We start from the raw sequence: 16433 nt of genomic DNA on the forward strand, positions 1-16433 counted from the left end.
CTAGGTCGTGAGCGACGCATCCGATGTAGCTCTGGCGGCCACTCTCAACCAAGCGGGCAGACCCGTGGCCTTTTTCTCCCGGACCCTCCACGCCTCAGAAATCCGCCACTCCTCAGTGGAAAAGGAAGCCCAAGCCATAGTGGAAGCTGTGCGACATTGGAGGCATTACCTGGCCGGCAGGAGATTCACTCTCCTCACTGACCAACGGTCGGTAGCCTTTATGTTCGATAATGTACAGCGGGGCAAAATCAAGAATGACAAGATCTTTAGGTGGAGGATTGAGCTCTCCACCTATAACTATGAGATCTTGTATCGTCCCGGAAAGCTGAACGAGCCGTCCGAGCCCTAGCCCGCGGCACATGTGCCAATGCACAAGTAGACCGCCTCTAAGCCCTCCACGAGGACGTCTGCCACCTGGGGGTCACTCGATTCTACCATTTCGTGAAGTCCCACAACCTCCCCTACTCTGTTGATGAGGTCCGTACAGCCACCAGGAACTGCGGAATCTGCGCAGAGTGCAAACTGCACTTTTTCAGGCCAGATAGAGCGCACCTGATAAAGGCTTCCCGTCCCTTTGAACGCCTCCGTTTGGATTTCAAAGGCCCCCTCCCCTCCACCGACCGCAACGTATACTTCCTGAACGTGGTGGACGAGTACTCGTTTTCCCCTTCGCCATCCCCTGCCCCGACATGACAGCGGCCACAGCCATGAAAGCCCTCAGCACCATCTTTACACTGTTCGGTTTCCCTGCGTACATCCATAGCGACAGGGGGTCCTCCTTCATGAGCGACGAGCTGCGTCAGTTCCTGCTCAGCAAGGGCATTGCCTCGAGCAGGACGACCAGCTACAGCCCCCGGGGGAACGGTCAGGTAGAGAGGGAGAATGGTACGCCCTGGAAAACCGTCCTACTGGCCCTACGGTCCAGAAATCTCCCAGTTTCCCGGTGGCAGGAAGTCCTCCCGGATGCCCTCCACTCCATCCGATCACTGCTGTGTACCACCACTAACCAAACGCCTCATGAGCGCCTCCTTGTCTTCCCTAGGAAGTACTCCTCCGGAACGTCGCTGCCGAGCTGGCTGGCAGCCCCAGGACCCATCTTGCTCCGAAAACATGTGCGGGCATCGGACCCGTTGGTCGAGAGGGTTCACCTTCTCCACGCAAACCCTCAGTACGCCTACGTGGCATACCCCGACGGCCGACAGGACACGGTCTCCCTACGGGACCTGGCGCCCGCTGGAAATACACACACACTCCCAACACCGATCTCCCCCCCCCCACCGCCACCGGCGCACCCCATGACCACTCCCTTCCCGGGTGGATCGATCCTCCTCCCGTGCCCGCCCAGGAGTAAAGAAACAGGGACGAACAGCACAACGCTCCCAGAGACGACAGTGCCCGAGCCAGCACCTGCACCACCACCGGGGCTGAGTCGATCGACAAGGGCGACCAGGGCACCCGCTCGACACATAGGATCCGCGTGACACAAAAAAACCTTGTAAATAATTCTGACAACCTGTACATAGTTAACTGTTGGGCTAAATGCATAGCCATTGTACGAAATTTGTTCCAGGACCAGCCTTGTAAACCCCTACCACCATGCGAACCACCACCCCACCGGGTTCTTTTTTAACAAGGGGTGAATGTGGTGGTATGTATTAGGGATAGTACGGTACCTGGAAGCCGAGAGGCTATTGGCTGACAGGTCCTGGGTCCTGGTTGGATCGGCCGCCTGCAGGCTCCGCCCTGAAGGCAGAGTATAAGAGCTCGAGTTCTCCCAGCAGCCGCATTCTGTAACTGAGCTGCCGGGGAACAAGTCTTGCTTAATAAAGCCTCGATTGATTTCATCTCTTCTCGACTTGAGTGAGTAATTGTTGCGGTACAAAAAGAAAATTGGAAGCGTTGTAAACTAGGAGGAGTAAAATTTAGAACTTCAAAAGGGCGTAGACAAGTTGGTGGAGTGGGCAAATAGGTGGCAGGTGAAGTTCAATGCAGAGAAGTATGAGGCGATGTATTTTGATAGGAAGACCATGTGTTCAGGAAGTTCCACTGCTTTGACCAACCTGAGCTCCAGGTTTTGTAGTTTGAGCATTGGTATTGAGATGCATCCGCGAGGCTGAGAGTTACGTGGATAAAATAAAGGAAAATCCAAATGTGCTTTATAAGTATAATAAGGACAAAAGGGTGACCAGGGAAAGAATAGGGTCCATTAGGGACCAATGTGGCAATTTGTGTGGAAACAGAAGATTTAGGTGAGGTTTTAAGTGAGTATTTTGCATCTGTGTTCACGATAGAGAAGGGCAATGTAGGTATAAAAATCAGCGAGGGGGACTGTGATGTTCTTTGACAAAAATTAACATTGAGAGGGAGGAGGTATTAACCATTTTGCTGGCTTAAAGTGGATAAATATCCAGGCCCAGATGAAATGTATCCCAGGATGTTGTTGGAGGTAAGGGAGGAGATTGAAAAGGTTCTGACAGTAACTTCAAATCTTCTGTGGCCACAGGAGAGGTGCCGAGGACTGGAGGACAGCTAATGTGGTACTATTGTTTGAGAAACTGGGTAGGGATAAACTAGGAAATTACAGGCCAGTGAGCCTAACTTCAATGGTAGGGAAACTATTGGAAAAATGTCAGAGGGACAGAATTAATCTTCACTTGGGGATGCTGGGACTAATCAAGGATAGTCAGCCTGGCTTTGTCAAAGGGATTTCATGTCTTACAAATTTGATTTAATTTTTAGAGGTATCTGGGTGTGCAGATAAGGGTAGTGCAGTTGATGTAGTCCACATGGACTTCATAAGACTTTTGACAAGATCTCTCATGAGAGAATGGTCAAGAAGGTAAGAACCCATGGGATCAAAGGCAGTTTAACAAATTGGATCCAAAATTGGCTTAGTGGCAGAGAGTATTGGTCAAATATTGTTTTTATGACTGGGAGCCTGTGTCTAGTGGTGTTCTGCAGGGATCGGTGCTGAGTCTCTTGCTATTTGTAGTGTACATGAATCATCTGGATGTGAATGTAAGAGGTATGATCAGTAAGTTTGCAGATGGCACAAAATTCACTGGTGTGCTAAATTTGAGGGGGAAAGCCTTAGATTGGATGGTATAGATGGGATGGTTAGTTGGGCAGAACCATGGCAAATAGAATTTAACCCTGAAAAGTGTGAAGTAATGCATTTGAGAGGACCAACATGGCAAGAGAGTATACAATGAATAGTAGACTTTAGCAAGTACAGAGGATCAGAGGGACCTGAGAGACCCCTGAAGACAGCAAGACAGATAGATAACATGGTTAAGAAGGCAAATGGGATACTTGCCTTTATCAACTGAGGCATAGAATATAAGAGCAGGGATGTTTTGATGTAGCTGAATAAAATACTGGTTGGGCCACAGCTGAAGCACAACTGTGTGCAGTTATGGTCACCACATTATAGAAAGAAGTGATTGCACGAGAGAGGATGCAAAGGAGATTCATCAGGATGGTGGCTGTGATCGAGGGGTTCAGCTATCAAAATAAACTGGATAGGCTGGGATTGTTTTCCTTGGAGCAAAGGAGGCTGAGGGGGGACCTGATTGAGGTATATAAAATTATGAAGGTAAATAGAGTGGATAGGAAGGAACAGTTCCTCTTAGTGGAAGGGTCAATAACCAGGGTGCATAGATTTAAGGTAAGGGGCAGGAGGTTTAGAGAGGATGTGAGGAAAAACATTTTCATTCAGAGGCTGATGGAGATCTGAAACTCGCTGCTTAAAAGGATGGTAGAGTTGGGAACCGTCACAGCATTTAAAAAGTATTTAATGAACACTTGAATGCAAAGTTACGGGTCAAGTGCTGGAAAATGAGATTAGAGTGAATAGGTCCTTGATGTCCAGTGTGGACACAATGGGCAAAAGGATCTCTTTCCGTGCTGCAAAACTCTATGACTCCATCGGAGCAGAGGTATCTGGGTGTATATGTGCATTGATCATTGATGGTAGCAGGACAGGGAGAAACTCTTCCCGCTCATAAAAGGATGAAGAACGAGAGGGCACAGAATGAAGTTGATTTGCAAACAAAGCAAATCTGGGGCTGGATTCTCCGCCCCGCTGTGCCACATTTCTGTTTCAGCATGCCGGCGGGATGCTCCGTTATGCCGGCTGGTCAATGGGGTTTCCCATTGTGGGGCAGCCCCATGCCATCGGGGAACCCCTGGGCTGCCAGCAAAATGGAACATCCTGTCGGGGGAGAATCCAGCCCCCGATGTGAGAAAAAACATTTTCACCCAACAAGTGGTTCGGGTCTGGAATTCACTGCCTGGAATTGTGGTGGAGGCAAGTTTAATTTAATCGAGGCATTCAAGAGCGTATCAGATAATTATTTGAATAGAACAATGTGCAATGGTACTGGCAAAAGCCCAGTACATGCAAGATGGACTGAATGGCCTGCTTCTGCTCTGTAACAATTTTGTGATTCTGTGCAAAAGGAAGACAGATTTAAAGTGCCAATATGGAAGGTCACATTTCCAGATAACCTGCAATGGAGACGGAGAAACTAGGAGAATGGTATATGTCCTTAAAGAAAGCGTGTTTGAGGAAGTGTAATCAAGGTAGCCAGTGGGATCAGTAGGCTTAGACTGTATTGGTTGATAGCCGAGTCCCACCTACAGAAACGAAGAAGTCAAGGAAGTGCTGTAGATAGACCATTTGAAGGCAAGGGAAATGTTGAAAATGGAAGTCAAGTTGATTTAATTTTCCAGTACAGAGCAAATAGGGAACAGAATCAATAGAGTCATCAATGTACCAGAGGTGAGGGAACCTGAGAAGAACTAGAACAAAGAATATTCCTTTAATACCAAGGCAGCCAGTGATGGGAATGAAATGATTTATTTTAACTAAACATCAAGTCCGCCCACGGAAGTAACTATTTAACATCACAATCCCCGTTGGGTCAACCAACATGTCAGTCCCTGCTTGGGCCAGCTTTTATGCTTGGTTTTATGAGCCCCAGCTGAGTGGACCTACCAGGGAAGCTCGTACTCTACGAACCCCACGGGTGCTCAATTGTGGTATCCCCTTGGGCCTCATGGGGGTTATTATATGCTCCTCGCGCCCACCCCCAAGTCCAAAGATGTAATCATCTGAGGAGGCCTTCTGCACCACTTTGCCCGAGACTGAGATCCTGCCTGCAGCGGGTCTGGGTCGGGTAGCGTGCAACGGTTGGTCAACCATCTTTTCCCGCCCAACCTCTGGAGGGCTATCGCTGGGATCCCGGCCCTGGACATGGCAGTGTGCGCCTGTGTGAACATAACTGTGTCCATATCTGAGCCAGAGTCATCATCGTCCTGGTAGCCCGGTCTTTGGGCCATAGTTGGATGCACTCCCTGGCTAAGTAGTGGTTCCTGGGAAGGTGGAGGTATTGATGTCCCTGGTCAGGTGTCCTGTAGAGTGGGCACTCGCTTCTTTAGATGGTCTACGCACTTACGTAGGGCCTCCCCTTGGACCTTGACTTTATATGAGAGGGGCCCTGTTTTCTCCATTGTGTCTCCTGAGAGCCAGAGTGCACCATCTCCAAATTAGAATCTTAGAATACCTACAGTGCAGAAGGAGGCCATTCGGCCCATTGAGTCTGCACTGACAATCCAAAAGAGCACCCACCCAGACCCAATTCTCCTGCCTTACCCCTGTAACCCCACCTAATCTTTGGACATTAAAGGGTAATTTAGCATGTCCAGTCCACCTAACCTGCACATCTTTGGACAGTGGGAGGAAACCGGAGCACCCGGAGGAAACCCATGCAGATATGGGAAAAATGTGCAGACTCCACACAGACAGTCACCCAAGGTCAGAATCGAATCCGGGTTCCTGGCACTGTGAGGCAGTAATGCTAACCACTGCACCACCATGCCGGGCGTAGATCGTGGCTCCTGGTTGGACATTCCGCCTTAGCCCCCTATGGTAATGATACCGTCTCTGCGCATCTTGCTGTAGTTCTACTTTCCCACCCAGGTTTGGGAAAGTCAGGCTTAACCAGGGTTTGAGGCGACTGCCCATCAGCAGCGCTGCTGGTATCACCCCTGTTTCACCTGCGACGTTGTCCTGTAGTTACAAAGAAATCTCGACAGTCACGTTCCCAGGGAGCCCGCAGTCTGCTTCCTTATGCCTCATTTAAATACCTGAACCACATTTTACAACCATTACGACTGAGCCATAAAATCCCACTGAATAATGGGACACAGGATAAACAATAAGTTCTTTCATCTGATTAAATACACAATGGAAATAATACAGGTTATTACTGGATACACTGTCACTTTACCTGATTAAGGGAAAAAAACATTTTAGTGATGTAAATTATTGACAAGGCATGTAAACCATTCAGGTGTGAGAAGTTTTACTTTGTATTCAGCAAAATGCTATGAATGCTCCATTTCTTGGCAGGCCACATCTGCCAAATAGCCACGCCAAAACCACCTTGTTCTGCGTTTCATGTCGTTCACCTATTTGAAACATTACATTCTGTTGTGACTCATATTGTAACCAATGGCAAATAAATACTCAGCTCAATGTTCAAGTCAAATGCATTGCATTTATTTCCCCTAGTGTGCAGTGTGTGGATAATAGTGGGTAGTTTAAATTAGTACACTCTTGTCCCTTGCTGCTTATATTTTGTTTTAGACCTAATACCATAGACTAATATTAGTCAGAAACTGAGTTTTTAAATATGTTGGTGCAATTAATAATTTTGTTGTTTTCAACCAATAAACTAAATGGTGGGTTATATCACCCACAATGGGCAGGCGAATGAAAGGGAACAGCATTCACCCTCTTAATCAGCTACAAACTACAATTAGGAGGGACTTGTGAGGCTACCAGAAATTCAGCAACTTGGCAATGAAATACTGCAGCCAAGTATCATGCTTAGCCCTCTGCATCACTTAGATGGTACAATGGTTTACATCAGCTATAATTAGTATACAAACAACAAATTTTCGGTTTGAAGCAGATCTGTCCAAGTATATTTATGTGGCAATGATGGTACTTTCAGAAATATTAAAAGGAATGACTTTGGAATACGTAGTGAAGAAAGCAGTAGCACTCTCCCACAGTATAATCTCAGGGTCAATACTCAGCCAGGCCATTAGATGACAGATGATACAGGGCGGTTCTGATGTGTCTGGTTCTGTTCATCTTCGTGAACGTGGCAAACTCTTTGCTTGTGAACGGTGTTCCATTGTCGGTCACCAGGACCTCAGGGACCCCCATGAGCACTGAATGAGCACCTCAATGTCTGATGGCCCTTGATGTAGTCGAGTCCATCTTGTAGACGTTGACCCATTTGGAGTAGGCATTCACAATGATAAGAAACATAGACCTGATAAAAGGCCCGTTGAAATCAGCATGCAGTCTTACCCAGGGACACTCTGGCCATTCCCAGGGTGAAGGGAGGCTGCAGGCGGATGTTTTTAGCGTTCCTGACAAGCTGGGCAACCAAGCACAACTCGCTCGATATCCCCATCAATTCCAGGCCACCAGACGTAACTTCGAGCCAGCATCTTCATTTCTGAGATGCCCAAGTGACCACCTTCAGGATCAATTCCTGAACAGGCACTGGGATAAGCATGCGAGCCCCCCACGGGAGGATACTATCTTCCACACTCAATTCTTGTGGTTTTAGTGTATAGAGCTGTAGAGCTGCTAAGGTGGGTGTCCCCTGTAATCCCCATATCATAACATGTGGTGGAGAGCTTCGCCAATTTGGGATTTTATGTGTCCACGCAACAAAAGAACAAACAAAGAACAAAGAAATGTACAGCACAGGAACAGGCCCTTCGGCCCTCCAAGCCCGTGCCGACCATGCTGCCCGACTAAACTACAATCTTCTACACTTCCTGGGTCCGTATCCTTCTATTCCCATCCTATTCATATATTTGTCAAGATGCCCCTTAAATGTCCCTATCGTCCCTGCTTCCACTACCTCCTCCGGTAGCGAGTTCCAGGCACCCACTACCCTCTGCGTAAAAAACCTGCCTCGTACATCTACTCTAAACCTTGCCCCTCTCACCTTAAACCTATGCCCCCTAGTAATTGACCCCTCTACCCTGGGGAAAAGCCTCTGACTATCCACTCTGTCTATGCCCCTCATAATTTTGTATACCTCTATCAGGTCTCCCCTCAACCTCCTTCGTTCCAGTGAGAACAAACCGAGTTTATTCAACCGCTCCTCATAGCTAATGCCCTCCATACCAGGCAACATTCTGGTAAATCTCTTCTGCACCCTCTCTAAAGCCTCCACATCCTTCTGGTAGTGTGGCGACCAGAATTGAACACTATACTCCAAGTGTGGCCTAACTAAGGTTCTATACAGCTGCAACATGACTTGCCAATTCTTATACTCAATGCCCCGGCCAATGAAGGCAAGCATGCCGTATGCCTTCTTGACTACTTTCTCCACCTGTGTTGCCCCTTTCAATGACCTGTGGACCTGTACTCCTAGATCTCTTTGACTTTAAATACTCTTGAGGGTTCTACCATTCACTGTATATTCCCTACCTGCATTAGACCTTCCAAAATGCATTACCTCACATTTGTCCGGATTAAACTCCATCTGCCATCTCTCCGCCCAAGTCTCCAGACAATCTAAATCCTGCTGTATCCTCCGACAGTCCTCATCGCTATCCGCAATTCCACTAACCTTTGTGTCGTCTGCAAACTTACTAATCAGACCAGTTACATTTTCCTCCAAATCATTTATATATACTACAAAGAGCAAAGGTCCCAGCACCGATCCCTGTGGAACACCACTGGTCACAGCCCTCCAATTAGAAAAGCATCCCTCCATTGCTACTCTCTGCCTTCTATGGCCTAGCCAGTTCTGTATCCACCTTGCCAGCTCACCCCTGATCCCGTGTGACTTCACCTTTTGTACTAGTCTACCATGAGGGACCTTGTCAAAGGCCTTACTGAAGTCCATATAGATAACATCTACTGCCCTACCTGCATCAATCATCTTAGTGACCTCCTCGAAAAACTCTATCAAGTTAGTGAGACACGACCTCCCCTTCACAAAACCGTGCTGCCTCTCACTAATACGTCCATTTGCTTCCAAATGGGAGTAGATCCTGTCTCGAAGAATTCTCTCCAGTAATTTCCCTACCACTGAAGTAAGGCTCACCGGCCTGTAGTTCCCGGGATTATCCTTGCTACCCTTCTTAAACAGAGGAACAACATTGGCTATTCTCCAGTCCTCCGGGACAGCCCCTGAAGACAGCGAGGATCCAAAGATTTCTGTCAAGGCCTCAGCAATTTCCTCACCAGCCTCCTTCAGTATTCTGGGGTAGATCCCATCAGGCCCTGGGGACTTATCTACCTTCATATTTTTTAAGACACCCAACACCTCGTCTTTTTGGATCACAATGTGACCCAGGCTATCTACACCCCCTTCTCCAGACTCAACATCTACCAATTCCTTCTCTTTGGTGAATACTGATGCAAAGTATTCATTTAGTACCTCGCCCATTTCCTCTGGCTCCACACATAGATTCCCTTGCCTATCCTTCAGTGGGCCAACCCTTTCCCTGGCTACCCTCTTGCTTTTTATGTACGTGTAAAAAGCCTTGGGATTTTCCTTAACCCTATTTGCCAATGACTTTTCGTGACCCCTTCTAGCCCTCCTGACTCCTTGCTTAAATTCCTTCCTACTTTCCTTATATTCCACGCAGGCTTCGTCTGTTCCCAGCCTTTTAGCCCTGACAAATGCCTCCTTTTTCTTTTTGACGAGGCCTACAATATCACTCGTCATCCAAGGTTCCCGAAAATTGCCATATTTATCTTTCTTCCTCACAGGAACATTACGGTCCTGTATTCCTTTCAACTGCCACTTGAAAGCCTCCCACATGTCAGATGTTGATTTGCCCTCAAACATCCGCCCCCAATCTATGTTCTTCAGTTCCCGCCTAATATTGTTATAATTAGCCTTCCCCCAATTTAGCACATTCATCCTCGGACCACTCTTATCCTTGTCCACCAGTACTTTAAAACTTACTGAATTGTGGTCACTGTTACCGAAATGCTCCCCTACTGAAACATCTACCACCTGGCCGGGCTCATTCCCCAATACCAGGTCCAGTACCGCCCCTTCCCTAGTTGGACTGTCTACATATTAGAACATAGAACATAGAACAATACAGCGCAGTACAGGCCCTACGGCCCACGATGTTGCACTGAAACAAAAGCCATCTAACCTACACTATGCCATTATCATCCATATGTTTATCCAATAAACTTTTAAATGCCCTCAATGTTGGCGAGTTCACTACTGTAGCAGGTAGGGCATTCCACGGCCTCACTACTCTTTGCGTAAAGAACCTACCTCTGACCTCTGTCCTATATCTATTACCCCTCAGTTTAAAGTTATGTCCCCTCGTGCCAGCCATATCCATCCGCGGGAGAAGGCTCTCACTGTCCACCCTATCCAACCCCCTGATCATTTTGTATGCCTCTATTAAGTCTCCTCTTAACCTTCTTCTCGCCAACGAAAACAACCTCAAGTCCATCAGCCTTTCCTCATAAGATTTTCCCTCCATACCAGGCAACATCCTGGTAAATCTCCTTTGCACCCGCTCCAAAGCCTCCACGTCCTTCCTATAATGCGGTGACCAGAACTGTACGCAATACTCCAAATGCGGCCGTACCAGAGTTCTGTACAGCTGCAACATGACCTCCCGACTCCGGAACTCAATCCCTCTACCAATAAAGGCCAACACTCCATAGGCCTTCTTCACAACCCTATCAACCTGGGTGGCAACTTTCAGGGATCTATGTACATGGACACCTAGATCCCTCTGCTCATCCACACTTTCAAGAACTTTAACATTAGCCAAATATTCCGCATTCCTGTTATTCCTTCCAAAGTGAATCACCTCACACTTCTCTACATTAAACTCCATTTGCCACCTCTCAGCCCAGCTCTGCAGCTTATCTACATCCCTCTGTAACCTGCTACATCCTTCCACACTATCGACAACACCACCGACTTTAGTATCGTCTGCAAATTTACTCACCCACCCTTCTGCGCCTTCCTCTAGGTCATTGATAAAAATGACAAACAGCAACGGCCCCAGAACAGATCCTTGTGGTACTCCACTTGTGACTGTACTCCATTCTGAACATTTCCCATCAACCACCACCCTCTGTCTTCTTTCAGCTAGCCAATTTCTGATCCACATCTCTAAATCACCCTCAATCCCCAGCCTCCGTATTTTTTGCAATAGCCTACCGTGGGGAACCTTATCAAACGCTTTGCTGAAATCCATATACACCACATCAACTGCTCTACCCTCGTCTACCTGTTCAGTCACCTTCTCAAAGAAGGTATTGTTTTAAGAAGCCCTCCTGGATGCTCCTTACAAACTCCGCCCCGTCTAAGCCCCTGGCACTAAGTGAGTCCCAGTCAATATTGGGGAAGTTGAAGTCTCCCATCACCACAACCCTGTTGTTTTTACTCTTTTCCAGAATCTGTCTACCTATCTGCTCCTCTATCTCCCGCTGGCTGTTGGGAGGCCTGTAGTATACCCCCAACATTGTGACTGCACCCTTCTTATTCCTGATCTCTACCCATATAGCCTCACTGCCCTCTCAGGTGTCCTCTCGTAGTACAGCTGTGATATTCTCCCGAACAAGTAGCGCAACTCCACCTCCCCTTTTACACCCCCTCTATCCCGCCTGAAACATCTAAATCCTGGAACGTTTAGCTGCCAATCCTGCCCTTCCCTCAACCAGTCTCTGTAATGGCAACAACATCATAGTTCCAAGTACTAATCCAAGCTCTAAGTTCATCTGCCTGACCCGTAATGCTCCTTGCATTAAAACATATGCACTTCAGGCCACCAGACCCGCTGTGTTCAGCAACTTCTCCCTGTCTGCTCTGCCTCAGAGCCACACTGTCCCTATTCCCTAGTTGTCCCTCAATGCTCTCACCTTCTGACCTATTGCTCCCGTGCCCATCCCCCTGCCATACTAGTTTAAACCCTCCCGTGTGACACTAGCAAACCTCGCGGCCAGGATATTTATGCCTCTCCGGTTTAGATGCAACCCGTCCTTCTTATATAGGTCACACCTGCCCCGGAAGAGCTCCCAGTGGTCCAGATAATGGAAACCCTCCCTCCTACACCAGCTGTTTAGCCACGTGTTTAGCTGCTCTATCTTCCTATTTCTAGCCTCACTGGCACGTGGCACAGGGAGTAATCCCGAGATTACAACCCTCGAGGTCCTGTCTTTTAACTTTCTGCCTAGCTTCCTGAACTCCTGCTGCAGGACCTCATGCCCCTTCCTGCCTATGTCGTTAGTACCAATATGTACAACGACCTCTGCCTGTTTTCCCTCCCCCTTCAGGATGCCCTCTACCCGTTCGGAGACATCCTGGACCCTGGCACCAGGGAGGCAACATACCATCCTGGAGTCTCTTTCACGTCCACAGAAGCGCCTATTTGTGCCCCTGACTATAGAGTCCCCTATTACTATTACTCTTCTGCGCTTTGACCCTCCCTTCTGAACATCAGAGCCAGCCGTGGTGCCACTGCTCTGGCTGCTGCTGTTTTCCCCTGATAGGCTATCCCCCCCGACAGTATCCAAAGGGGTATATCTGTTCGAGAGGGGGACAACCACAGGGGATTCCTGCAGTGACTGCCTGCCCTTTCTGGTGGTCACCCATTTCTCTGCCTGCACCTTGGGTGTGACCACATTTACATAACTGCGATCTATGACACTTTCCGCCACCTGCATGCTCCTAAGTGCATCCAATTGCTGCTCCAACCGAACCATGCAGTCTGTGAGGAGCTCCAGTTGGGTGCACTTTCTGCAGATGAAGCCATCCGGGACGCTGGAAGCCTCCCGGACCTGCCACATCTCAGTCAGAGCACAGCACCCCTCTAACTGACATTGCGTCAATTAATTAAAATTAAAATTAAAATTTGTCTTTTTTTAAAAAATATTTTTAAAAAACTTTCAAAGTTACTATCAACTATCTGTTTCCTAGTACTAGATTTCTAATAGAAATGCGATAGCTAACTATAGTACTCTCCGATCTCTGGCTTAGATATCCCTCTAAATTATAATTAAGTTATTATGTTTAATTAGTTACCAAATACTAGCCACTCTGGCCACAGCTTTTCTGTGATGTCACTTCAGTTTCCCCCCCGACACACGCAATTTGAAAAAAGGTATAAAAGTAAAAATAAGTAAAAATCACTTACTTACCTTCTTACCTTCTGAGTGTCTTAGATGTTCTCAGGTTCTCTCGCTGACAGAGACTGCTCCTCCACCTCCGAACCTTGACCTGCACAATGCTAATAATATAATAATAATATAATATGGCACTTACCTCACACCAATGGGTCTTTTATTAGGTTAGAGGAGGAGGGCGGGTGGGAGACACTACACGTGTCGTGTCTCGGGTTTCCTCTCCACCAGAATTTATTGGTTGGTGGGGGGGGACTTCCCAGAGGTCCGCGGGTCGAACTTCCGGTTCCCGCCTTATATAAAAACAAATAAAACAGAAAAGAAGAACAGACACGGGACCAGGTAAGGGTTTTTAAATTCACTACTCACCTCCCAGAAGGCCCCTGCGCACCGCTGCCGCCGAAATCCAAAGGGCTGCTCCTGTAAAGGTAAGAGTTTTTAAATTCACTACTCACCTCCCAGAAGGCCCCTGCGCACCACTGCCGCCGAAATCCAAAGGGCTGCTCCTGTAAAGGTAAGTGGTTTTAAAGTCGCTACTCACCTCCCAGAAGGCCCCTGCGCACCGCTGCCGCCGAAATCCAGCACATATCTGAATGGCCATTACTGGCAGTGTGCCTATAAAATTCAGAGTCGTCACGATTCCATTTGCCAATGGTGGAGATAGGAGGCTCACGGGCAGCAAGAGATGATTACGGGCATCAGTGTATGTTTTCTGGACCCCTAGGCGGTGTTGAAATTAATACTCATATGCTGGAAGCAAGAGCACCCAGTGCTGAATCTGGGCAGATGCTATAGGGGAATCCCCTTGTCCTCTTTAAAGAGGCCCAGCAGAGGCTTGTGGCCAATAATGAGGAAGAAGAGTCGCCTGCAGTCATACTGGTGAAATTTTCTGACTGCAAATATCATCGCCAAGCCTTGTTTTCTGTTTGGGCATAGCGGCGGTCCACGTCAGCCAGAGTTCTTGATGTGAGTTTGAGATTCATAGAATTCATAGAATTTACAGTGCAGAAGGAGGCCATTCAGCCCATCGGTTCTGCACTGGCCCTTGGAAAGAACACCCTACTTAATCCCATACTTCCCCCCTATCCCCGTAACCCAATATCCCCATCTAAACTTTTGGACACTAAGAGCAATTTAGCATGGCCAATCCACCTAGCCTGCACATCTTTGAACTGTGGGAGGAAACTGGAGCCCCTGGAGGAAACCCACGCAGACACGGGGAGAAAATGCAAACTCCACACAGTCACCCAAGGCTGAAATTGAACCCAGGTCACTGGAGCTGTGAAGCAGCAGTGCTAACCACTGTGCCACCCTGCTGCCAATGCAGCACTCCATGCCATCATCCCATCTATGGGCCAGGACACCCCCCCCCCCCACCCCGATGAAATAGAGGGAGGCAGGTAAGGACAGACTTGGGATTGGTCATCATGGGTGAGGAGTTGAGAGGATGATAAGTGCCTCTTCACTCCGGTGAACGCCTCTTCCTGGGCATCATCCAAGGCCCACTTTTGGTTCTTGCTCACAATAGGTGAATGGGAGCCAACAGAGTGGCAAAGTTTGAAATGAATTTTCCATCATAATTCACAAGACCTAAGAATGATTGCATTTCTGAGGCATCCTTGGAGTTGTGGCCCCCTTTATGGCCTGAATCTTCTCCTCCATAGGGTGCAGGCCATCCTTGTACACCAAGTACATCACTGTTTTTGCTCTGAAAATGAATTTGCTTCTTTTCAGACGAGCAGCAGCCTGGGAGAACTTCCTCCAGGTTTTCCATGTGCTCCTTGTCGGTGGTCCATGTAATGAGCACATCATCCAAATAAATTGCTACCTTTGGCAGTCCTTGAAGTATGTTTCCATCACCCTCCATCAAGCTCGAGACCTGAATGGGAGGCGAATGTATTGAAAAAAATCCCCTGTGGGTGTTTATAGTTGTGTACCTTCGAGATCTGCAGATACCTGTGGCTCACATCAAGCTTTGTAAAGGAGCACCCTCCAGCCAGTTTTGCATATAAGTCTTCTACCCTAGGCATAGGGTAACGGTCCAGGTGGGAAGCCCTGATCACCGTTTGTTTGTAGTTTCCACGGAGTCAAACAGATTTGTCCGACTTCATAACTGGTACTATGAGTATGGCCCACTCTGCAAACCGTACTGGGCCTATGATTCCCAGATCCTCTATGAAAATTAAAATGAAATGAAAATCGCTTATTGTCACGAGTAGGCTTCAATGAAGTTACTGTGAAAAGCCCCTAGTCGCCATATTCCGGCGCCTGCTCGGGGAGGCTGGTACGGGAATCGAACCCGCGCTGCTGGCCTGCCTTGGTCTGCTTAAAAAGCCAGTGATTTAGCCCAGTGTGCTGCAGCTCTGCATCACCCTTGGCGAATAAGGTGTAAGGAATAGGCTGAGTCCTGAAATATCTGGATTGAACCTCTGGATTTACATAGACACAAGCCTTAGCTCCAAGCCCTCCTGGAATATGTCTGTATATTTGCTCAGGCTTCAAAAACGTTTCTAGTGCCAATCCCAAAAATCTGTTTCCAACCCGAAACGGGGGACCCGTAGCCAATCACGGCCCAGCAGATTAGGTCCCGGTCCCGGTCCCTGCACTACGACTTCAAGTAGCCTGACTGTTAGCTGCCTGTGGGTCACTGGGGTCACACGGTGGTTCCAACGATGCTTAGCGGTTCACCTGTGAAAGTCGCCAATCTGGACTTGATGTGACGCAGGGTTAGTGGCAAGATCCCTGTATGAAGCCAGCGAAGATTTTGCTAACCAAAGATGGAGACATCCGCATCTGTGTCCATCTCCATCAGCAGGGGGTGTCCGTCCACCTGTCGTGTGACTCAGATTGCATCACCTTCAGGGTCATGATGCAGTTTATCTGCATTATATTGTCGTTCTCGGGTGGGGCCATGTGCAAGGCCCTGGCCCGCAGAGGCCTCAACACCTGCCCTGGGCGGCGCTCTCTCCGCCGATTCTGACTGCTCTGACTACCGCATGTTCTGTGTCTATTCTCTGGCAATGTGGTCAGAATTCCTCCTCGGGGGAGGAATCCCACTGGTCTGTAGTGGCTCCTAAATACTGGGCCCGACTACGGTACTGCAACTTTGGTTGTCGCTTGGGAGGTGACCTGGTCATTCAGGCACTGCCCTAGAATGTCGCAGAAGTCTGATTTGGAGGACGGGTCACACTACGGAGCCTGTGTAACCGTGGACATCAGA

The sequence above is a fragment of the Scyliorhinus torazame genome, chromosome 16, assembly GCF_047496885.1.
Source record: "Scyliorhinus torazame isolate Kashiwa2021f chromosome 16, sScyTor2.1, whole genome shotgun sequence".
In the NCBI taxonomy this organism is placed as follows: domain Eukaryota; kingdom Metazoa; phylum Chordata; class Chondrichthyes; order Carcharhiniformes; family Scyliorhinidae; genus Scyliorhinus; species Scyliorhinus torazame.